This window comes from Ambystoma mexicanum, chromosome 7p (genome assembly GCF_040938575.1).
Source record: "Ambystoma mexicanum isolate Mex_15411 chromosome 7p, UKY_AmexF1_1, whole genome shotgun sequence".
Classification (NCBI taxonomy): domain Eukaryota; kingdom Metazoa; phylum Chordata; class Amphibia; order Caudata; family Ambystomatidae; genus Ambystoma; species Ambystoma mexicanum.
This window is the reverse complement of record NC_090939.1, coordinates 348,447,298-348,473,881: the sequence shown is the minus strand read 5'-3', so window position 1 is coordinate 348,473,881 and position 26,584 is coordinate 348,447,298.

The following is a 26,584-nucleotide window of genomic DNA, read 5'->3' as shown; positions in this document are numbered from 1 at the left end:
CCAAACCAGTCAAAGAATTTAACGCTTAGAGCCCAAATAGTTTCTTATTTGGTCCAAATCCTATGGCTGTTAAAATGCAGCACTTTTTATGGGAAAATGAATGGTCTGAAAACTGGTGTTTTGTTTTCTGTCTAACATTTTCATTTCATAACATATTTTCCCAAAGATTGTAGTTTGGTGGGAGGGATGGTTTGACAAACGTTTGTTGTTTTGAAAATTTCATCGAAATGCATCAAGCAAGTAAAACTCTATTAGCAATAGAATTTTGAGAAATAAATGGATACTTTTTCATTTCTGAAAAGTCTCTCAGCCTCCACGTTGCAAAGCACCATGGGAGATAAAGCATTTTTTTTTCAAGAGCCTTGGGCACCCCATTCCCACTGTCAAATATTTTTAAAACTCCTGGATGAATTTACCCCAAACATGTCCCAGAAATTGAGTAAATGCTTCCTGCCAAAGTTGTGTCTCATTTAGTCCAATTCCGTTCAGCTGTTTTTGTGCTAAATATGGAGTTTTCTTTTTGGGAAAATGAATGTGAGAGGGCCGAAAACTGTTTTTTTGCATTCTTAATAACTTTTTCATTTTTTTACAAATCTTTTCAAGAATGTCCAGTCTTGAGAGGGTGGCGGTGGGGCCCAGGACTAAGGGCCTCATTACGGCAATGGCGCTCCTGTAATGAAGGGTGCCGGTACGGGACCGTCACCCTTCATTACGGGACGCCCTATTACGAGGTTCCCTTGCGGTAAAACCAGGCGTCCTTAGCGGGTCCCGCGACTGGACCATGGAGCTAATAACGGGCCCATTATTAACGGGCCCGTTATTAACTCCCTCCCCATTCTCATTGAACCCTATGGGGGCTCAAATGGGAATGGGGATGGGTTTTTCCAATGAGGATTTACTGTGTCCTCCATGGTTGGAATAGCCCAGTAAGTCCTCATTGGAGGAACCTGGTACTGGATCCCGGTATGGATGCAGCCATGCCCTTATTAAGGGCATGGCTACCTCCATACTCATAACTAGGCCCTAAGTGTCTGTTTTGAAAATATCAGCCAAATCCGTCACACAATTCAAAAGTTATTAGGAATAGAATTTTCACATTTCCTGTGGATCTTGTCAACCAACTTAACTATACAGTGGCTATTGCTACACTATAATATATTACAGGCACTCCGGCAGTGGCCATGTAGTTATGGTTAAGTTGCTTAACTCATAGGAAGAGCACTTTTTGGGCAGCTTATAACTTCACCTCCCGTGGACGAATCCTCACAAAACTTTGCAGAAAAAGTATATGACCCCGTCAAATTGATCCTGCAAAGTTTGTTGAGGTTTTGTTCAGAGGGGAAAAGTTATAGTGGGGGGCCCATTATATAACGTTTTTCCCATAGACGCCATGTAAAAAATATTTTCTCACTCCTATTGCCCAAACCACAGGATGGATTTTCACCAAATATGCGGTAGGAGCATGTATGCTTTTGTAAATTTGGTGTAAATTCATTGTGGTTTATTTTAATGGCCAAAAAGTAGGTAAAAATACATTTGTGATATCTGGGTTCAATCCGTGGACTTCCTCCGTGTTCAGTCTGTGGACGGACCTCTGATTGGTCCAGAAGGCGACATGAAGACCACGGACATCAGACACAACAGCTGATTGGATAATGAAAAGTGTGAGGTGCTTCCAATTTCTGAAATGCCTGCCATGTTGTATCCGCAGAAAGTCATGGCTGACCACGAACATCGCGTGGGGAAAAAGTCTGGAAAATGGATTGATTGATTAATTGATTGATTATTTGTATAGCGTCTATACACAATGGGCCTCATTACTACCCTGGCGCTAAGTGTTTAAAGGCGCCGTAAAAGGCTGCGGCGCCGTTAAAGACTTAGCGCCTTACTACTAGGTCCCTTTGCGGGACCCGACCTTAACGGCTGGTCTACACCTGCCGTTAAAGTAGGGACCCGCAAAGGGACCTTGGTGCTAAGTACGGTACCGCAATTTGCGATACCGTACTTAGCGCCTTCCCCATTCCCATAGAGCCCTAAGAGGCGAAAATGGGAATGGGGAAGGGCCATGTTTCAATGGGGAATTACCGGCCCGCCAACCTTGGGGTGGTAATTCCCCATTGAACCATGGTGGACCCGTTACAACACCGGCACCAACCAAGGTGCTAATAGCGCCATGGTTTAGCGCTGGTGTTGTAATGAGGGCCAATGTGTTTCAAAGCGCTGCAAGGAGGGGAGGGAACATGGGAAAAAAATACAACGTACATTATTTCAGTCCTTGAAAACAGTTAGAATGTGAAAAGAACAGAAGATCAACTATCATAATCAGCCTGACGACATTTTAGATAGTGCAAGTGCTAAAGTGGATGGGGAGGAATGGAGAAAGAAACAGACAAGCAGCTACATTACTATGCCTGACGGCAATTGAGGTAGTGCCGAAAAGTAAAACAGGAGGAGGGTGGGGAGGGGGTTATTTGAACAGAGGAGGAGGAGAGGAACAACATTTTTTTACTTTGTCTGACGACAATTCAGATAGTGCTGCAGGGGTGGGGATAGGAGGGGGGAAACAGAAGGGAGGGCAGAACAAACAAGCTGCAACAGATAGGTCAGGCGGACATAACTGAAGAGTAAGAGCAAAAAAAAACATTGATTGGGAGGAGGGGTGGGCAGGAGAGTAAGAGAGACAAGCGGTCACATTACTATGCCTGACAGCAATAGAGGTAGTGCCGGAAAGTAAACAGGAGGAGGGGAGGGAGGGGGAATTGGAAAGAGGGAGAAGGAGGAGAACAGAACAAGCAACTATTTTACTAGGTCTGACGACGATTTAGATGAAGAGGGGTAGGGGGAGGGGTAGGGGGGAAACAACTAAAAACAATGTGGGTCATGTGGAGGGGTGCGGGTGGCACACAGGAAAAATCACAAGGTCATGGGGAGGTGTGGGAGGACAACTAAAAACAACGCAGGTCAGGTGGAGGGGTGGGGGAACTGAAAACAACACGGGTCATGGGGAGGGGTGGGGTAACAACTAAAAACAACGCAGGTCATGGGGAGGGGTTTTAGGCACACATGGAACATCACGGGTCATGGGGAGGGGTTGAGGGCACACACGGGAACATCGCGGGTCATGCAAAGGGGTGGGGGAAAAGTAAAAACATTGCGCGTCTTGGGGAGGGGGTGGGGGGACATGCAAAAACATTACAGGTCATGGGGAGGGGTTGGGGGCACACAAGGAACATTGCTGGTCATGGGGAGGGGTGGGGGGACAGGTAAAAACATTGCAGATCATGGGGAGGGGTGGGGGGACTAATAAAAACATCACGGGTCATGGGGAGGGGTTGGGGCACACAAGACACATCGCGGGTCATGGGGAGGGTTGGGGGGACAAGTAAAACCATTGATTGCGGGTCATGGGGAGGGGTGGAGGGAGGAGTAAAAACATTATAGGTCATGGGGAGGGGGTGAGGGGACAAGTAAAAACATTGCGGATCATGGGGAGGGGTTGGGAGCACACAAGGAACATTGCGGGTCATGGGGAGGGGTGGGGGGACAAGTAAAAACATTTGTGTCATGGGGAGGGGAGAGGGGCAAGTAGAAACATCACAGGTCATGGGGAGGGGTGGGGGGACAAGTAAAAACATCACAGGTCATGAGGGCTCACCTCACAAGCCTGCAACAAACAGGAAACAAACAGGGGCCTTACAATAGGCCTTGGAGGCGGGCCGGCATTCGCCTGCCTGCTCGCTTGATTGGTGGAGATGACAGAGAGGTGCACCAATCACTGGTGGCACAGCAAGGCACAGGGAGGCCAGCAGACCCATGAGGAAGGTGTCGGCCATGTTGAAAGGCCTGAACCTCAAGCCTGGCAATGAGCAATTAAAACAAACACAGCCCAAGATGGTAAATGCCGTGGGGAAACATCATGGCAGCAGACACATGATGAAAAATGAAGGCTCTAGTTGTGCTGAATGTTATTATGAGCATGTACATCACAGCAAAGCATTTGTTGTAGTTAAAGCCCAGAGGGCTTACCTTCAGATGTAGATCACAGGTTCAAAGTTCCCAATGCCTCCAGGCCACGGCCAGAAATTGTAGACCCTCCAGACTCGAGGTGAGGGAGCAGAAGAAGGAAGAAGCAGGGGAAAAACAGGGCCTACAAACGGGCCTTGGAGGCAGGCCGGCATTCGCCTGCCGGCTCGCCTGATTGGTGGAGATGACGGAGAAGTGCACCAATCACAGGCAGCACAGAAAGGCACAGAGAGGCCAGCAGACCGACAAGGAATGGGTGAGCCATGTTGAAAGGCCTGAACCTCAAGCCTGGCAATGAGCAATTAAAACAAATACAGCCCAAGATGGTAAATGCTGTGGGGAAACAGCGTGGCAGCAGACACATGATGAAATTGAAGGCGTTCATCGTGCAGAATGTTATTACGAGCGTGTACATCACAGCAAAGTGTTTGTTGTAGTTAAAGTCCAGGTGGCTTAGCTTCAGATGTAGATCACAGGGTCAAGGTTCTCAGGGCCTCTAGGCCACGGGCAGAAATCGTAGACCCTCCAGGGTTGAGGTGAGGGAGAAGAGGAAGGAAAACACATTTTGGGTTATTTGAAAGAGTGGCTAGGAAGGGTTGGGGTGGCACAAAGATGATATAGGGCTATTTTTGTAGGTGGGAAAAGGTCTGGCAGGTGTCATAGCGGTCAGCGGAAACCTCAGTAGTTCACGGACAGCGCTGTGAACGGACGGCTTTATAAAAACATTTAGAGTTATTTGGTGGGTGAAAGAGGGCTTGGGAATGGTAGGGGAGTGCAATAAAGATATATATAGCTGTTTCTATAGGTGGGGAAAGGGTTTGCAGATAACACAGAGTCTGTGGTCAATATCAGTGTCCGCGGACATCATTTCAATTGCATGGGGTTCAGGGAGAGTTTTATTAGTTGACGGTGGAACACAATTGTTATATGTTTAATTGCATGGTGGTGGTTGTGGCCAGTAGCCAGATTCTGGAGGGCATGGCCGTAGGCCTTGGCTCCAAGAATCTGCCAATAGCCACAACCACCACAGTAGTAATATGTGTATAGTAGTTATAGATAATGTAGTAGAATATGGGCAGAATCACCACAGTAGTAATATGTGTACAGTAAATATAGGTAATGTAGTGGGGTATAACGTTTTTGTAATATGGTGGAGTGATATAATTGAACTGTATATGGTACTTATGACTGTAGTACAATTGAGGATAGTGCTTATAGAAAATGTATGTGATTATACTTGGTATGATTATTTAGTTCCATAGCGTTATGAAGCTGGAATCTGTGTTAATTTCCTGTGTAAAAAAAAACAGTATAATTTGTTAAGCAAGATAGTTTAAAAGTTTGAATTGTATACAATTTTACATACACATTTTACTTTTTTAGACCGAAATAAACAATGCATTCTAAGTACTATGGGCCTCATTACACGGTAGGCGGCTAGGGTTAACGGTCACCGGTAAGGGTACCAGTGACTGTTAACCCTTACCGCCTTATTACGAGGTCCCTTTGCGGGTTTGTACTTTAAAGCCTGCTTTTAGCAGGCGTTAAAAAACGAACCCGCAAAGGGACCTTAGTGCTAATTACGGTACCTGTGGGGGAAAAAATGGGAAGGGGGAAGGGCCTTGGTGAATGGCGAATTACGGCCCCTGCTCACCTTGGAGTAGGGTGGTAATTCCGCCATCTACCAAGGCGGACATGGTAAAATACCGGTGGCAACCATGGCGCTAATAGTGCCATGGTTACCGCCTACCGTGTAATGAGGCCCTATGTCTGGTACAACATTAGTGTATTACACATTGCTGTTGTATTAACATTAAAAAATCATCGGGTCATTGGGAAAAATCTATACTGTATTAAAAAAAATATTACAATTATGTGAGTGTAAGTGTGATAGTATGTTTGTATGAAGTATGCTGTGATTAAGAGAATGCTTAAAATGGTTAGATACCTGTTGGAGTATTCTAACTACTTTAGAGTGTCATGATGCCCGCTCCCGGGGAGACGGTTCAAGCCCTGCGTCCCCGAAAGCGGACATCTAGTCCCCAAGGAAGGACCCAGCAACCCCATATAGGGGCCCTTTGGACAGGGTCCTGGCGCCTATGGCGCCAGGCTCATAAAAGACATCAGTCCTGGCGCCATAGGCGCCAGGCTCATAAAATACATCAGTCCTGGCGCCATAGGCGCCAGGCTCATTATGGAAGTGCTTGGGTGCACTTACCTGATGCAGACCATGCTGCAGGATCCCGGCCTCCTTGAGGCCTGAAAGGAACTACTTTACCTGTGGGACTAATTTACCATCAGGGCGTGGTCGGGGAAGGATACATACCTGATTGGAGGAAGGATATATACCTGGAACTTCTTCCAAGGCTATTTAAACCCCACCCGAACAGCCACACGTGCTTTGCGTTGTTCTGCATCTAGCAGCTGGAAGCTCACCGTGTCTGCTCCTGCATCCTGACTTCTGCCACGCCTGCCAGCATCCTGGATCACCTGCAAAGGAAGAGAAGAAGAGAACAGAAGAAGGAAAAGTCCTTACCCGCTAAATCCGCATTCCGGAGACATCTCGCCGACAATCCTGAAAAGGAAGACTTTTATTTAAAAGCTCATCGCGTCGATCGCTGCAGCGCTGCATTCCACTCACCTTTACAGGGCACCTCCATGTTCAGCAGCGATCATCCGGATTCGCAGTCACGCCCCAGCGCCTAGGGAGAAAAAGACCAGAACAAAAGGTGAGAGAGAGAAGGGAATAAGGAAAGCTAAATCTCCATGTTAAGACTTACCTGTTGATTCATTCCCTCTTCATTTCGGGTCCGCGCCGCATCCTGGCATTTCCGTACCCCGGCCCCTAAGGGGAAAAAGAGACATCAGCGTTAATGAGCGAATGAAAAGACATTACCAAAAAACGCTCATTAAAGACTTACCTGATTTCTACAAGGATTTCACCTCTCATCTCGGGTCGGTGCCTGTTCCCCGGCATTCCGTACCCCGGCCCCTATGGGGAAAAAGACACTAGCATTAGTACATTAATGCATGGACACAAGGGGAACCTCTTATCAAAAAATTTACCTGGAAGCCAAGCAAGTTTGGTTCTCACCAATCCGAAAATCCAGTGAAGTAACTGGATACCAACGCGCCCCTGCATCAGAAGCAGGATGGAGAGCTCGTCCTTCCAGACCCTAAGGTGAGACGCCACGAGGAATCACAGAAGGGTTTCGAGGAGGGTGAGAGGGGAGAGTGGGAGGCTGATTGCATTACCCCGCAGACAGTTAATCCCCTATTTTCGCCTACAGAAGGATACTTCTGCGAGCCAGACAAGCCAGATTTGGGGGGCCCGGTCCAGTCCGTCTTCCGAACCCTGCGCATCACCTTAGAAGAGGTCACAGAAGCGCGAACCAGGCCAGCGCCTCCGTGGGAGTCAGGTGAGCGTTACATAGAGTTTAAAAGATGGTTTTTCGTATAAGAATTGTGAAGGAGTATTTGAAGTGTTTTGCAATGGGGGTATTTTTTAAGTAGTTAGATACATGTGGCATATTCTAACTATATTGGCCCTCATTAGGACCCTGGCGTTAAGGGTTTTATGGCGCCGTAAAAGGTGTCGGCACCGTTAAACCCTTAACGCCTTACTACGAGGTCCCTTTGCGGGACCCATCCTTAACGGCTGGTCTAGATCAGCCGTTAAAGTAGGGGCCCGCAAAGGGACTCTCGAGGTAAGTACGGTACGGCAATTTGCGCCTTCACCATTGCCCTATGGGGCAAAAATGGGAATGGGAAGGGCCATGGTGGCATGGGGAATTACCGCCCCGCCAACCTTGGAATGGGGTGGTAATTCACCATTCTGCCATGGGGACTCCGGCATCGACCATGGTGCTAATAGCACCATGGTTTTCCGCCGGAGTCCTAATGAGGGCCATTGACTTTTAACCCTTTAAGTGCCAAGGGCGAGGTATCTCGTCCTTGACAGAGCACACGCAGTGCCAAGGACGAGACAGCTCGTCCTTTTCGGCACCTTAATTAGAGCGATCCCTGCAAAGCAGGGATCGCTCAAAACTGTAATCCAACCCCTGGGCTATGTGAGGGGGAGGTCCCCCCTCACTGCGAGGGGGCTGGATTACCTTCAGTTTCACGTCGGCGTGCGTAACGCACGTCGGCATGAAACTGAAAGTAAATCCACCGCAGCAGCCATTTTCGGCTGCTGCGGTGGATAAAGAAGGTGAGTTCCCTTCTTTGTCAGCCTCGATCTCCGGCTGTATTTCAAGCCGGAGATCGAGGCAGGTATCGTTGGAAAGGGGAGATTCTCCCCTTTCCAGCGATACCAATTGTGTGGCATTGCTGCCCGCGGATCGGGCGCAGGGCGCCTCGATCCGCGGGCAGCAACGTCACGGATCAAATGAAGATCCGTATGTGACGCGGGGGGGGCTGCTTACTAGATAAGCGGCCCCCTTCCCCTGTGGCCCCAAAGCATGGGGCCACAGCACCAAGGACCCCTGGGGGCAGATGATCACTGCCCCCAGGGGTGAAATAAAAAAATTTAAAAAAAATAATAATTCGAGGGATGGAGGGAGGTGGGAGGGGGTTTGGGGCCCTGGGGCACACTGGACCACCAGGGATGGATCAAAAGTGGTGTCCCTGGAAAGGGGACTTTCTCCCCTTTCCAAGGACACCACATATGAGGCATTGCTGCCCGCGGATCGGGCGCAGGGCGCGCGATCCGCAGGCAGCAATGCCAGTGGATCAACGCAGATGCATTTGTGACGCAGGGGGAGGGGGGGCTGCTTACTAGGTAAGTGGCCTCCCTCCCCCAGTGGCCCCAAGGCATGGGGCCACAGCACCAGATATCCCTGGGGGCAGATAATCACTGACCCCAGGGGTGAAAATAAAAAAATCAAAAAAAAAAAAATCAAGGGGAGGTGGGAGGGGGTTTGGGGCCCTGGGGCCCACTAGACCACCAGGGATTGATCAAAAAGTGGTGTCCCTGGAAAGGGGACTTTCTCCCCTTTCCAAGGACACCACATATGAGGCATTGCTGCCCGCGGATCGGGCGCAGGGCGCGCGATCCGTGGGCAGCAATGCCAGCGGATCAACGCAGATCCGTTTGTGATGCAGGGGGAGGGGGGGCTGCTTACTAGGTAAGTGGCCCCCCTCCCCCCGTGGCCCCAAGGCATGGGGCCACAGCACCAGAGACCCCTGGGGCAGATAATCACTGCCCCCAGGGGTGAAAACAAAAATAAATAAAAGCAAAAAAAAATCGAGGGGTGGTGGGAGGTGGGAGGGGGCCCACTGGACCACCAGGGATTGATCAAAAAGTGGTGTCCCTGGAAAGGGGACTTTCTCCCCTTTCCAAGGACACCACATATGAGGCATTGCTGCCCGCGGATCGGGCGGATCGGGCGCAGGGCGCGCGATCCACGGGCAGCAATGCCAGCGGATCAACGCAGATCCGTTTGTGACGCAGGGGGAGGGGGGCGGCTTACTAGGTAAGCAGCCCCCCTCCCCCCGTGGCCCCAAGGCATGGGGCCACAGCGCCATAGACCCCTAGGGGCAGATAATCACTGCCCCCAGGGGTGAAAATAAAAATAAATAAAAGCAAAAAAAAATCGAGGGGAGGTGGAAGGTGGGAGGGGGATTGGGGCCCTGGGGCCCACTGGACCACCAGGGATTGATCAAAAAGTGGTGTCCCTGGAAAGGGGACTTTCTCCCCTTTCCAAGGACACCACATATGAGGCATTGCTGGTCACGGATCGGGCGCAGGGCGCTCGATCCGTGACCAGCAACCCACTAGACCACCATGGATCTGTTTGTGAGGTGGGGAGGGAGGGGGCTGCTTCAAGTAAGCAGTCCTCTCCCCCTCCCGGCCCCCAAAGCATGGGGGCACATGCATGTGAACCCCATGGCAGATGGCTGACCACCTTTTGTGGTGGCCCTCTACCCCCCCACCCCAAATGGAGGTGGGGTGTACCTCACCTTACGTCCATGGATACCACAGGAGGGTGTGGATAGCACTTGCTACATCCAGGTCTTTTCAGGAGGCCTGGGGACTGTGGGGATCAGCTTTCCTGGTATGTTGTACAGGAAGAGAGGGTAGCAGGAGTTTTGTTAGCAGGAGTTGTGAGAGCACTGACAATGGCTATGGCTTTGGACCTCGTAATGAGGCAGCAGGGGGTTAACTTGGCCGTTACAGCTGCCGGCCCCGTTAACCCCCTACCGCCTCATTACGAGGTCTCCTCGCAGGACCCGGTAAGGACCCCTGGTAAAACCAGGTGGCCTTAGCGGATCCCGCGAGCAGACCTGGATGCAAATAACAGACCTGTTATTAAGGGGCCTGTTGTTTGCATCCTTCCCATTGCCATTGAGCCCTATGGGGGCTGGAATGGGAATGGGGATGTACCGGGTCTGGGTTCCCTAAATGGGGAAATACCGGGCCCTCCAAGGTTGAAATGGCCCGGTATTTCCCCTTTCAGGGAACCCAGACCCGGTACCCGGAATGGGGGTAGCCATGCCGCAAATAACAGCATGGCTACCTGCAATGTCGTAATGAGGCCCTATGTGTTTGAGAAGGCGGAGTGTTTGGATTTTGGGGGACTCTTGGGTCCATTGGTTGAATGTGTATGCAGAGAAGTGTGTATTGGTAGATAATCTTGGATTCCATGAATGTGAAGTTTCATGGTGTGAAATGCGAGGGATGAAGTGAGTGACCTGCTCCCATTTTTTACAAATATGGTTCAATTGTAACATCTGGACATTATTATTCTTCATTGTGGAGGAAACAGTTTGGGTTATGTGAATGGAATTTCATTTTAGTTTCAGAAAGTTCAAGGAAATGTCCCAATTTCGTAAATAATGTTTTCTCGCATTGCTCAAATACAGATATTTATTTTTTGAGTTTATGTTTTCCGCCAATGGAAAAAGTGAGGCACAACATCAATAAAGTTGTGTGTGCTTTACAGCGAGATGTTGGCACATTAAATTTGATATTGCCAACATTTCTCAGAGAGATGGAGTCCATTTAACTGATTTGGGTAATCAGATTTTTCGGTAAAACATTCAAAATGCTTTGAAGCAGTTTTTGTGAAAGTGAGAAGAAATAATTAAATTTAGTGACATGTTTCTTAGTTCTGTTTGTAAAATGAAAAGTAAAACAAATATAAAAACACAAAACATGAAAAAGGTTAAGAGCAACCATTTTTTAATGCAAAACAATTAAAATGATTTCAATTCTCCCACCCCATGCGTTTTCACTCCTATTTTTTAACTATGAAAGGTGGCTCATAAAAGAACCTTTTTGTGTGTTTTTCTTGATTTTGTATTTTTTTGCCTTTGTTTTCAGGAGAAACAAGGTAGGGCAGGGAAAGTGCACCAACAACAGGGATGAAGGGGCAGATGGAGTAAAGAAGATGTTGGGTGGGCCTTAATCAGGTATTTGGCAGTGTTTCTCATGCTCCCTGACCCCTGCCTCGAAAACACTTCCGACATTGCTGCTCCTACAGATTGGTGCTTCACAGTACAAACATTCGAGGGACGCATTAAAGGTCAGTGCCTTGCTGGAACATGTCACCCACACGTAACAGCATTTGGTTTTAACCTTTCTTCAAACCTGCACGTATTCACAACTATGATGCACAGCATTTCACAGTCCCCATTTTTAACTCAACATCTTTTATATGTCTCTCATTTAGGGAGACCTTATCCTGGCCCTAGAAGAAGGCTATCACTCCATCAAGCCGAAACGTCGTGGGACGCCACATTTTCTGTGCCCTTGAAGTCCCATACAAAAACACTACCTTTTATTTAAAATCTAGAGGTTAACCTACCACTAGGTCACCCCTCTGCCTGGCATTGTCAGACCTCTTATTAGGTCAAAACCTAGGAGTGTGACACCTCACACACCCTAGGGATTATTGATGTGGATGCCAATCTGCAGCACCACTAGGGTTTTTGTCTTATTTCCAAACCCATTTTTAGCCCCATATGTAATACTGGGTTCGCACTGTACAATTGATGTATGTCTATTAATGAAGTAATTTTTGAACATGCAAAATGAATATATGTATAGTATTTAGCTATTGATTACCCGTTGTTGTATACAAACTAACCTCCTTTTGCATTAGCTCTGTCTGTTTTGGCTGTTTCATTTGCACATTGTTTTTTTATGAAAGAACCACATTGCATCTTTCTGTGGACCCCAAAAAAGTCCTGACTAGTTCAAGATGTATATATTAAAAATAGAGTTAAAAAAACAAAAAACGTGCAGCTAAATAATTAAAGCTGTACAGACACTAATTAGTTATAATGTGTTATTCTATGTTACGCTTAGGTTCTCAGTGAGACAAAATATATTTGTGTCTTAGTGATATATGAAAAAAGAACCAATATCTGCATTAAAATTGTTGCAAAGTTAAAAATATTGACAGCAGAACGCCACTCTGTTTCAAACCATTTTTCAGCCCATAGTTCTGCCGGTGTAAGGGCTGTCCCTCCAGTTACCATTATCACAGTACAAACATAGCAATGTGACCTTTGAAAGGGAAGGATCAACAGCATTCTGTGTGGACTGTGCGGCCGCAGCTAGGATCCTCTGCCCCAAAGGAGTATCCCTTGTGGTGACAGGAGCAGTCGAAGAAGATGGGGTAGAGGGCGTCAACTTCCTCAGTGCCCCTGGCTGGTTGAACTTGGTGTGCTGCTGCATGGAGCTGGTCCTAGTACAAGCCTAGTTATCAGTGACTAAGTACAACTTTGCACTCAGTGCATCAAACCTTGGCTGCCCGAGCCTTTGGTACACCCCCTAGAGTGGTGAAACCCTGGATTTACTCTGGGTGCTAGAGCTAGGGACTTCCACTACCTCACATTAATTTTCTTCTTGATCCTCCTCTACTGTATCACTGTGCCTGTTCCCCTCTACAGGTCCACCAGATCATGTTGGTGGTGGTTTTGGTAGGGGAGGTTGGAGAGCAGAGTGTCCATAGCAGATGCCATGAGGCTGTCCACAAAGAAAGTTCTGCAAAGTTCTGCAAACAGGTGCTGCAAGATGCTCTCCCCTGGATAGCCAGATTGAGAATGAGGAAAACGAATGGGTGGATTTGTCCGCAGACATTTGTGCTGTCCATGGATGACTGAGTCACAAAAAGGCCTTGAAAAGTTGTAAAAAGTTGCCATATCAACCAAGAATGGGTCTCGTAGCAGTGGAATGGTAAGGTTTCTGCTTCAAACACACTAGATTGGCTGAAAATGCACATTTAAACAGTCCACAGAGCACAGACTCCTTTTGCAAAGAGGCCGTTACTCTGCACGGGTGGGGTCACATGTTGATGTCTGCGGCCCTGATGGACGTCCCCAGATACCCATCGGGTGGGATCCGCAAGGCTCATGTTCTGGGTGTCACTAGAACAGGCGATGTGTCCACGGACTAATTAAAAGTGTGTCATGTGAAAACAGACATGTGAGGACATCACGCCTGTCCGGGGGCACTTCCATTTCGAGCGTGACACCCTGGACAGTCATGATGTCCGCAGACTCATAATGGGGCTTTTAAAAACAAATAAAGAAATATCACATAATGATATACAACATATTTATAGTATAAAAACATGTATTCATGTAAAGGATGGGGTATCAGAATGGGAAGCATTAATAGGAGAATTAGGAATTGCTGTACAACAATGAGGGAAGGAAGGGAGTGCAGTTTCATCAAAGCGTCTTTGATTAAAATGTTCAGAATTTGATGTGGATGATTGCTCGGGAGAAGAGAGGCAGGTGCAAGACGAACAGTGATAGGGAACATTTTTAATAACATGATTTTTGGCATTCTTTAAAATCATTACTTAGATCTTTCAATTGTAAACAAAAGTTAATGATTTGATTATTTACCGTTGGGGCTAGGGCTTCTCTTTGTGGTTCTTGGGATTGTGTATTATTATAATAGGGTGTGGTTTCTTTATGAAAACTATGCACTGTAAGAAAAACAGAAATTAGTATTTGAGTAACTTGTGTTCAATGTACATTATTTGTTTACATTAAAATATGTGTTGTGTACCATTAGAGATGTTATCACCACTCATTTCTTGTTTTGGGAAGTTCTCCTCTAACCCCTCAAGTGTGTTTGCCATTTCTGTGAGAGAAAAAAAGTGCTTCTGTCTTAAAACACATCTTTATATAATGAAAGCTAATAATAGAGAAATAAATACAATGCAAGTTTTATTTAGTGAGAATGTGTTCTCCGATAAGTACTGGTGTTTGTCAATCGTTATGCAGAGTTCTACAGAGGAGAGTATATGGAGTGTTAAGTTATGGTTTGTTATTGGTGCTTTCCTTTCTAATGTGAGCTAAATTAAAACATTATTTGTATTGTTTAAAGTGTTTGTACAAAAAGGTATATTTGCCTGTCGTAAACATTATTAAGGATTTTATGTGCATGTGTTTGTTGCTTGTTGGGTACAACTTTTTGTTGGGTCCCCCCCTGTGATTCTGAGCTTTGTGAATGCCATCCGATGTCCGTGGACTACCACACTGTCAGAGGACTCCACATCTGCCACATCAGGGTGAGTATAATATAAGGAACTTGTGGCACATTAAGGGTGCACTAGTAAAAACCTATGAAATTCAATGAAAAAAACATTGTTAAAGGGACATTATGGTTAAGTTGCACTAACAAATTAAAAACCTTGAAATTCACCAGTTCTGGTATGCTAGGCAACCATAACTCTCGCCACCTTTGTGCACTGCTAAGACTAACACCCAGAACATCAAAGATGACATGACAAATGTCATTGATGACATCACTGATGACATCACATATGAAATACATGTTGATGAAAAGTCCCTACATGGGGTTGTGTTCATTATGTTTGTAACAAGATGTCAGGAGTGATCGGGAGATCTATCATGAACTACTTACAGGACAATTCGTGGAATTAATGTGCGCGGAAAAAAGCAGCGCAAGTGTGAAAATCGCAGCGCAAGCGTGAAAATCGCAGCGCAAGCTTGCCAAAGCCGTGCACATCGATTCATGGAAGTCCGTGCGCGTGTAAATCCTGGGATGTGCGCTAAAATCGTGGGTGGCGCAAACGGGCGCACATGTCATCAAACGGCATGCGCTACGTGCACAGCGAAAGCGCACATAGCGCAGCGCATACAACAAAAGTGGGCGGAACACAGGGTGTAACAAGCGGAATGGGGAACAACGCGTGAAAATGTGGGCATTACGGTGAATGTACAGGAGGTAAATGCTCGCAATGCCCACACGCACGCCTACAACACGTATTCATGGAATCGAACTGGGGAAACGTGTGCGCCAAAAAAGACACGCTAATCCGGAAACACGTACGCCAGCAGGAAGCAGGCGTACATGGCCTTGCGCAGCATAAAAGTGCACGCAAACAACAAACAAGGTCAGACACTACGATGAATATACTGTTCCTCGCAGCAGTGGTCGTGGGACACCGCAGGAGGAGGAGGAGGATAGCCAGGCCCAGAATTTTTACACCCATGACCAGCCTTTTTGGGATGCCTGATGACCAGGTGTATGGGACGTAACGGTTTCCACCACACATAATACTCGACCTGGTGAGTGAGTGGGAGGATGACCTCAGATCACCCACCCTGTGCTCCCAAGCACTGAGCCCCTTGGAAAAGGTGCTCAATGTATTGCACTTCTTGGCCACTGGTTCATTTCAGCGGACAAGTGCCATAGTGGGGGGGTGTCACAGGCCACGCAGTCATGCTGCCTACACCAGGTGTTGGCCATCATGATTGCACGCTCCTCAGTCCGCAGGCACATATACATGCCCAGAACACCTGCAGAAAGGCAGGCTGCCGCCCAGGACTTTTACGGGGTGGCACACTTCCCCAAAGTGCTTGGTGCCATTGATTGCACCCATGTGGCTCTACGTCCACCCAGGGCAACTGAGCACATCTATAGAAACCACAAGCACTGGCATTCCATCAACGTGCAGGTAGTATGTGATGCCAAGGGAATCATCACCTCAGCATATGCCAACTATCCGGGGTCCACCCATGGTAGTTTTATTTTCAGAATGTCACCCCTAAACCGGGACCTAGAAGCTGGGCGGCATGGAAATACATGGCTGCTTGGTGAGTATAAATGCCTCTGCACATGCATGCATGTCAGATACTGAGTAATGTCACAACCCCACTAATGATACCCATCATCACCTCCACAGGGGACAGTGCCTACCCTTTGAGCACCCGCATGATGATGCCAATTCGGAACCCCACCACACCACCTGAGGTAAGATACAACACAGCCCATATTGCAACCCGGGGCATAGTGGAGCGCACATTCGGAGTGCTAAAGTCACACTTTCGCTCCCTTGACCGCTCTGGTGGGCAGCTGCTATACAAGCCCCCAGTAGTGTGCAGATTCATAGTGGCAGCATGTGTCCTGCACAACGTTGCAACCCACCGGGGACTGCCGGTGGACATGGTGGAGCCCCCACATCCCCAACCACATGCACGGCCGCTGCGCATGGGAGGTGAAAGTGCACGTGGTGAGGCAGCCCGTACACAGCTGGTGGCTAATTACTTCACCTAAAATCCTACCCCTGTGGAGTGCACACAGCCCTGACACATACCAGCTGACAATCAATGATAATGACATAAGGGACAGTCAACTGTCACAACCATACCAGCCTGAGAATGGTCACCTGGAAGTGTTACATTGTGTGCATCCCTTCCTACTTAAAGACAACCAATGCTGTGTGACAAAAAAAAAACACATTCATGCTGCATGAAACCCCCTTGAAAAATACAACATGAAAATATTGCCATGTCACTCAACCCCTCCCCATCGCAGCTACCCAACACACCATGGCATGTCATGCAATGTGAAAACAACAAACTGAATGCACAACACATGAAACCAGTGTCACAAAGTGCACTGTTCCAAATGTCAACAGGCCACAGACAATATGCTCGCAGTAATCAATAAGAAACAACACACATGAACAAATACTTACCAGCAACACAGAACAGCAACACAGGATGAAACAGTCTCAAAATACGACAGTACAAAATCAAAGTAGTGCAAGTCTCACAACCTGACTAAGGCAGCACATCGACCCCTTCCAACTGCAGAGTGTTGCTGTCAGGCAAATGTGTCAATGTACTGCATACAACATGAACTGCATCTGCAAAGGAGATGGCCTTGTGAAGGCATGAAGAAGGTACATGTGAATAAGGAGAAAGTCATGGATGCACAAGCACATATCAATACACCATGCAGTGTTCAATCCAACAACAATCCCCACTAGGGATGTACACACATTTTTGACTACAGACTACCCACACAGCTCATGGGAGCCCAATGTCACTGTGTAAGTTACTTTTACTTGGTCACACCCTTTGCAAGCCCATGGAAAGGGGAAGGAGGAGGGGTGTGTGTGTCAGGAACCCAAGCATCTAACCCAAAGACAGGACAAGGCTGCATGTGCCCAGCTGGAATACACGTGGATGCCCACGGGAGCCACACAAGGCAACACACTGTAAAAAAAATAAAAATAAAAAAATAGCCATGTGTGGACCAGGGGGGGGGGGGCACCCAGGAGGTTAGAGGACAGAGTGCACACCAACACCCACATGTGTGAATGTTGCGAGAAAATAAAATACCTCCATGGGCTCATGGCCTGCATGGCTACACTATTGTGGGAGAACTGCTGTCGCTCTCTTCACCCTCTGCTGCTACATCAGGAGGTGGCTGTGCTATGGGAGGCAGCCCACGTAAAGCCCTGGTATGGTCCTCCATGGCAGCAAGCCAGCACGGAAGGTTTCGTTCTGGAGGATGATGGTGCGGAGATCCCAATGCAGCACATCACGGGTAGCCTGCATTTCTACCCGCATGGCCTCGCGTGAAGCCCAGATCTCCGCACGTGTTGCCTGGAGCTCTGCTGAGAGTGAACGTGTGAGCTGCTCCAGCTGCTGTTGTGACCTAAAATTTCGAGAAGCCTCAAGTTTACCCAGAGTCTCCCTGAGGAAATGGAGTTCTAACCTAAGGGCTTCCCTGTGGCCCTGTGACTCTACAGATATGGCTTCGCGCAGAGTCTCCAGTGCCGCCGTATCGTTCCTTGTTGGACACCAACATGTCTTTCCTGTGTGATTGGCAAATGGAGTCTGTTGCCTGCTGTTGTTGCTCCATCTGCCTTTCAGGGGGGAGAATGGAAGTGGCCACCCTATCCATTGCCTGAGCCATAATTTCAACCGATGTTCATTGTTGTGCTGCATCTAGCATAGCCATGGTACATTTGACAAGTACAGCCATATGTTAGTCTATGAGTACTGTCACCCATCCATGTGAGATGGACATGAGATGAAAAATGCAAAATAGTGTGACAAAACACGCATGTGCCACACACTGCAACACATCCAGTGTACAATTATACAGTGATGGCAGGCAGATAGATACAGCAATGGTTGGTCACTTCAACATGACAGGAAACAACAATCATGTTCCACATTCAAACAGGCCACAAAAATTGATGTGAGCAGGCACTTACTCAATCAGCCTGAATGGTCAAATCATTCCCATAACATGGTGATAAATGTGGGACATTGTGGGGTGTAATCTATGACAGAAGCATGTCACATATGTGCAACTTGAAAACTATTAGAAGACTGTCACTGCGCACAGAAATATATATATATATATATATATATATATATATATATATATATATATATATATATGTTCAACCAGATATTATGAAATGTTCAGATAATAGCAATCATGATCCGATGCTGTCAGTAATTGAAACCACACATCAAATTGTTGTGAGAAATGTCTTTATTGTATTGTAAGGTAATAGCCGACAAGTGTTTCGATCCCGACGGTCATTTTCAAGGCTATTTGTTACACATAGTACAGTACATTATTGAAAAACATGAAGAATATACATCAAAATCCACCCATGATGGAACATAATATAAAAATGAAATAAGGTTGTAGCATACCACACCAGTTGGTAGAAGGTTTGGGATGAGCAAATGTATGTGAAGAAAAATAGGAGAGAAAAGACAATGAATTCATATTCGCTATCGTGGATACCTTGCTTAGAAAAATAACATTCGTTATATGTATACAGAATCCAAAGAAATATATTTATGTTAGTGTATCCATACATAAAGAGCACGTAGTGGGACATGTGACCCGCGCCCACAATCACCCGTCTGGAGTCCATACAAGTCTAGCCCATGTAGAGGACTTTGTATAAAGTGAAGTCCAAAATTACAAAGTAAAATGCATCTCTGCCACCGTGACATAAATTATGTAATGAGAATCTAATGTGCAATAAAAGGAGGCAATTCCTTACCCTCTGGATGCACAAGTTGTTATTCAAACCTGTAATTGGTATTGCGTAATTGTAAAGTCTGTATTACCAATTATAAAAAAAATATAAACGGTGTGTTATGCACTCATATATAATGTTGCCTACCTTAGATGAGTTATTTTCGAGTGACCTTGAGTCAAGATATCGCCTGGTCAATTAGCACAAAGTCAATGGGTTAAATCCCTGTGTCACTGAAAGCAATATATACGTATAATTAGTATGCCTGATGTTAAATTTGGGGTGTATAGCTCCTGTAGAGTTAAAATTTACCTTTCATGGGTAAGAGAATCCCTGCAATCAATAAGCTTGCTCCCCCGAGCCAGGACGCCATTGTACAAATAGATACAGTGGACCACTGCGCTCGGGAATGACGTGTCACGTAATGACGTCACGCGCACAGATGCGCTTGACGTCACAATGTAAACATAACAAGTAATAGTAAAAAGATGTGTTGCAGTGACATCGCAATCGTCTAATGTTGTCTATATGTGTGGTTGTCAAAAATATAAAGTTAAATAACATTATTGTTTGGACATTTAAATATAACAATTGAATGTACCAGATGTAAAATAATGAAATAAGTGTCGACTCAAATTTTTGTGAACATCAAAGCATTCGTGAATCAGTGAAATGGATTGCATGTCCCATGGTCTCCAAAGGGGTTAAATCATAAACGCGAGGCACAGGCCCCCACCCCACGCATATGAAAGATAATTCAGTTTTGTCATAAATCGCATAAACATAGTCATTTATAAAAAAACATGCATCTCGTGATCTGAATTCAAACCAGTCTCTGTTGTTCTCAAAAGGCAAATTGTTCTTGCCTCCATTTTGCGTAATTTCAATTGTGTATCACCCTCCCTCTTTCCTTTTTTAACTTACATCAGACCCAGAAACCGTATCTCTTCCGTATTATCCATTTGGTGTGCTTTTTGCCAATAAATAGCCAATTGTGTTTTAGGTTCAACATTCCTCAAACTCAGTAAGTGCTCACGTATATGTGTACGTAGCTGCCTGATGGTGCTGCCAACATAATATTTACCACATACACATACAATAACATATACAACATAACTTGTTTTGCAGTTGATGTGATCTTTTATGGTAATTTCGTTGTTGAATGAATCTCTAAAGATATATGTTTTGTCCATAGCATATTTACATTGGTTACAATGACCACACTTATGAAAACTATCCCCCCTTGTAAGCCAACTTTGCGGTTCTGTAAAACAAAAGTACACGTGCACGCAGCCCCTGGTAGACCACGTACGTGGAAAAATGAACTCGCACTACGCTGTGGCACCCAGAAACACAAAAATAAGCATACGCATGTTACACGCAGCCTACAATGACCTCTGAAGGGGTACACGACACACAGGGGCAGTTGGAAAATACATGCACGACTCACCTTCTGCCTTGAAAAAGAACATGAAAAAGACATGCGTGTGCGCTTTGGCAACACCCCGCCAAAAGAAGACAAGAACGCAGTCTGAGGAAACAGGGAGTACGAACTGGAAATGTTGTGAAGTAATCGCGTGTGAACTGACAAGAAGTACAAGAATCACCCGCTGGCTCTCGACAAAAAGCACATACAAGAAAATCACATCATAATCGTACCTTTTAAGCCAGCCCACACGTGCAATGTCACTTAAGCGCTTACGCACTAAGGCCCTTTCCTCCAATAGCACAGTGACGTGCAGTTATCTCAGGTGCTGTGTCATTATGCACCTGTGTTGTGGGGAACGCACGCGCGCGTAATGTCACTTACGCGCTTATGCGCTAAAGGCCTTTCCTTGGATTTCACGCTGACGTGCACTTTTTTCATGTGCCAAATCACTCCGTATCAAGCTGGTCACGCGAAAACACACAGAAGACCACGCTCCTGCCCAGAAGGCCATATTCCTGCCCCCATAGCCACGAGCACGCTCCCACCTGCCATCTGCTGCTGCCTGCCTGCTGCCCACATGCCCTGCTATTTGGTGCCTGCACGTCAGCCAGGGGTGCAGTTGCTGTGACCACCCCTTCTGGAACTGAAGAATCCCGACTGGGATACCATTGCTCCAGAGCCCAGCCCCAGGATCCAGTTGCCCACCCACACCTACCTCTCGGGTTGCCATGTCGGACTCTACACCATCTGGCACCACTGGCAATCCCCAGGCAGAGAGGCAGAGGGCCACCTGCTTCAGTGCCAGTGAAGTTGGTGTCCTGGTGGAGCAAGTCCTTGGGCAGTATGATGCCCTCTTTGGAAGTTTGTGCGCCGACAATGAAGGACGGAAGAGGATCTGGATGGACATCGTGACTGCCATCAACGAGGAGGGGGTGGCAGTCCGCGAGATCAAACATGTCCGGAAGCGCTGGGAGGACTTCAGGTCCAGGAGCCTCAACAAGGCCCGGCGCCTCTTGAAGGCAGCAGATGCCAAGAGGTGCCGGGTCCACCTGACCGGCAACCAGATGAGGGTCCTGGAACGCATACGCCCAGCACTCCACGTCCAGGTCCTTGAGGAGCGGACCCGTCTGGAGTCAAGCGGTAAGTGTACATGCATACTAATTGGATGCTGTGCATGTTGTGGTGTGCCAGGAGTGTGCAGGTTGCACATATGTCTTTGTGGGGACATGTATGGCTGCGTATGTACAGGGACGTGAACCTGCCACATGTGATTCCTATCAAGTGTGAGACACATCGATGGTGTATGCGTTGGTAAGCATGCTGTGCAAATGTATGTGTGGGTGCACACATGTAATGAATTATGAGTATGTACTGTGGCATGGTTGTGGTGTCACACATGGATACTGGTTCATGTTGCATGTATCTGCACTATGCACATGTGCATGTGGGTGTATTTGACAAGTGTGCAACTGTGATGCAACATGGATGCATGTGACACTGACATGTAGAAGGCTGAATGCGAGATGTGACACGGATGGCGATCTCATCACTGCGACAGTTGGTGGAGATGTACACATGCATGTAAGTCTGGTGGCATGTGTGCATGTGTTGTACACTCCCCGTGTTTCATGTGACGTCAGGCTCACCTTCGGCTGCTCATGCTGTTGTTTGTGTATGGACGGTCTTGCCTGGTGCAAGATTCCTGTTGATTTGCTAATGCTTACGTCCAGACCCATTTTCAGGGAGGGGATGAGTGCACAACAACTGGCCTTCCTCTCCCTGCGGAAGTGGCAATCCGGGACCGGGTTGAGCCTGTCCTGGCTGGGATGCGTTGCGTCAACGGGGCATGCAAGGTGACCTTGAGTGTTTTCATGAAGACACAGCACGTCATCTCGGATGCCTCGTTGACCGCATTGACCTACTGGGACGGGTCACCAGGGCTGGATTCCTCCGTATGCTGGACCTTATTCCGACCCCCTCCTCACCTGAACCCCCTATGCCCCAGTCGTCCTCCATGCCATCTTCCCACCCATGTATCACCTGGGTACCCTGTGGAGCTGCCTCTGACACTGCAGCCAGGCTGGTGGGGGAAACATCCCTGCCACAATCGGGAGTCGGACGTCCAGCAGGGGTGGCCACCACAACAACTAGACCCCAGCCGGAGGAGGACGTGCAGGCAGCAAGAGCCAGGGCACAGGCACAGCAGCAGCAGCAACAAGATGGGAGCCATGATGGCTCGGGGCCTTCAACATCCGAGGGGCAGGCATCGGCCAGAGGGCAGGAGGACCCAGGATTGGAAGTGTCTTCCGTGTGGCAGCGGTTGGGCCAGGCCATAGATGCGGAGCGGCGGCGGGCAGAAGAGGCATGGCTCACAATGGTCAGGGCAGAGAACTCCATGCGGAGGGCACTGAGGCGGGCCGAGTGCCTCGAGGCAATTCGCAGGGAGTTGGAGGTCAACATGGCATCGTCCCTGCAAGGGGCCATGGAAGAGGACCGCCTCCAGGACATTGAGAAGGAGTTCGATGATGCCCTGGCCCTGGCCGGACATACATTTCATTTCATCGTTTGAAATATGTTTTATGCTTTCATTTAATTTCATTCATTTTGTTCTTAATACATTTGTGTTTCTTACTTCCATGTGTGGCATTCACTCTTTGGGTTACTGCATGTGAAAAAGTAGATTTAGACAATCACTTGCACCCAAGGTGTGTGTGTGAAGGACATGTTTTGATGTACATAGTTAACTTTCGGTTTGTGTCAAGGAAAAGCCATTTCAGTGTGGGGTTGATTGGGGACTTGATTACCTCTCAAGACTGGGGTGGGATGCTGTGGGATTTTGGTGCACAAGAGGCCCATGATTGTGCATCTTTATGATGTGTTGGGAGGGGACTGGGTCGGTGGGGGTGCTGAGGGACATGAGTCAGGGCCTACTGGCACGTGCCCCTCAATGCTGGGTGTGTGGGGGTGCTGAGGGACATGAGTCGGGGCCTGCTGGCAGGTGCCCCTCAATGCTGGGTGGGTGGGGGTGCTGAGGAACATGAGTCGGGGCCTGTTGGCAGGTGCCCATCAATGCTGGGTGGGTGGGGGTTCTGAGGGACATGAGTCGGTGATCACTAGTGCAAGGTGACATGTGGGCTGCCTGCAGGACATGACCAGGGGTGCAGGGTAGTCCACAGTGGTGTGGGCTGCCTGCACGGGCTGGGGAGGGGGTGGAGGGCACACCTGGGAGGACCCACACTGGCAATTCACATGTGTAATACCCCGCGCACCCCACTGGATACAAGTACCCCGCTCTGCAAGCAAATTCACGTGTAAAAGTTCCTGCACACCCCTCAGAATACACGTACTCCACTCAGACAGAGAAATGGTGTGTAAAACTTCCCGCGCACCTCAGGAATACATGTACCCCGCTCTCCCAAGGCCTATCGCGTGTGAAACTCCCCACGCACCCCTCAGAATACACGTACCCAGCTCACCGAAGGCCTATCGCATGTGAAACTCCCTGCGTACCCCTCAGAATCCATGTACCCTGCTCGCCCAAGGCCTATCGCGTGTAAAACTCCCCGCGCACCCCTCAGAATACAGGTACCCCGCTCGCCCAAGGCCAATCACGTGTAAAACTTCCCGCGTACACCTCAGAATACACGTACCCCACTTGCCCAAGGCCAATCACGTGTAAAACTTCCCACGCACCCCTGAAATACACGTACCCCGCTCGCCCAAGGTCTATCACGTGTGAATCTCCACGCGCACCCCTCAGAATACACCTACCCCACTCGCCCAAGAACTATCGCGTGTGAAACTCCCTGCGCACCCCTCAGAATACACATACCCCACTCGCCCAAGGCCAATCGCATGTAAAACTTCCCACACAGTGGGGTATGTGTATTCGGAGGGGTGCACAGGAATTTTTACGGATGTTTTCATGGTTGGGGGGCTGTATGCTGGTCCACTGGCCTGTGCACCATGTACAGGATTTGTGCGCTGTTCATGGTGCACGGGGAGGGTTTGGGGCATAAGTGGCGCAGCTGCAGGGTTGCTGCACCACTCTGCGCCACAGCTGGTTATGGATGTTTAAATCCATGAATACACTGTGCAAAGAAATGGATTTTGGCGAACGCGGCTCGCGCAGACTGCCGCTCGCGCACACTGTGCGCCAGCCGCGTGTGCCACTTGTGCGCTGAATTCTATGAATTACCCCCTTTATGTATTAAAGAATGTACTCATCGAAACAAAACATTATATTGAAGTGTTGTTGTCAATGCAGGAACCTAATCATAAATACACATAGACAATGGCTGCAGCATGCACCATAGAAGTACAATATTTTAATCAGATAATTTTCGATAGTAAAATAATGAATGCTACCTTATCAGAATTTTGAATAATGTTAAACATGGAATAAATATCTAACAATTCAAGACTTACTACACACTTGTGTTAGTACAAACAATACTTATGATAACCCACAATGCATACAAATCCGAGGCGCATACATTGAATCCAAAGTAACAAAGAAAGAAACAACATCACCAGACAATGTCAATAACATTAAAGTTCATATTCATGTATACAAATGAATTGTGTGTTTGAGGCCTGCTTATTGCCCTGTGTATCTGCACCATGAGCTGATATGAAACCCTAAGGAAAGTACTTTAGGAGCATATGACAAGGTTAACATCTGGATATTGAGCAACTTTTGAATGTTCATATTCTGACTTTCAGTGAACAAAAACACCTGGCCTAGATATGTCAACAAACAAAAACAAGTGGCCTAGATATTTGATGTCATCAGTGATGTCATCAATGCCATTTGTTATGTCATTTTTGATGTCCTGGGTAGGAAGTGGTATGAGTTATGGTTGCTTTGTGTACCATAACTGGCAAATTTCAAAGATTTTGCAGTTTTATTGTAACCACAATGTCCCTTTAACCAAGTTTTTTCACTGAATTTCATAGGTTTTTGTTAGTGCAACTTATATATTGCTTCCCCACAGACAGCTGCCACTCTCGTAGAATGTGGAGAGTTCCACTGTGAGACCAGTCCCTTCCTTATGGATGCCCCTTTCTTTTCACATGCACAATGTCCCACAGGAGAGAACGATAGCGGAGCTCCATACGCATCTCAAGTTGGTCCAGCATGCCACAGCTTTGGACTGCCCTACATTAAGGCACTTGGTCCCTCCTTACCATAGATTGTTGTTCAGGGTACCTAGCCCAAAGATTCATGCCACAGCCTGCACACCAGCATGAACCAATTTTGGATGGGCACCCTATGAAAGTGGAGTGCCACTTGCAGCAGTTGCCAGTGCCACTGATGCCAATTTGGTGGTGGCACATTTCCAACCACAACATACACAATATCACTAACATGCTTCACCCAGGCAAAATGGGGATGTGATGGCTGCCATGTGAAGATAAATGGAACCCAAAATATCTTCTAGAAAGCAAACTGATGCCAAAAACCGTGCTGCTTCTTTTAACTGTGAGACGGATAGATTACTGTAGGAGAATACCAAATGCAAATGAAAATTCAAAGTGAGAGGTGCAAGAATAATGCCTTTCCCTATGTCATTGATGTCAAATGTTGTCATACAAAAAAATAGGGTGCACCTGTGGGGTGCAGGTAGACACCGGCACAACTGGGAAACAGCAATTGACACATTGACCACTCTCTGTTAACTGGAGAAGGCGGCATGTGTTATAGAAATCTTTATTTTCAATGTGAAGTTTTGCTGCTGTACCATTAAAAATGAAGCCAATGTGGATAATGACTGTGTTAGTTTCTCTAATCTAACAGTGTATTCTTTCCTGCAGCAACAGTATGATTCATTTACAAGGG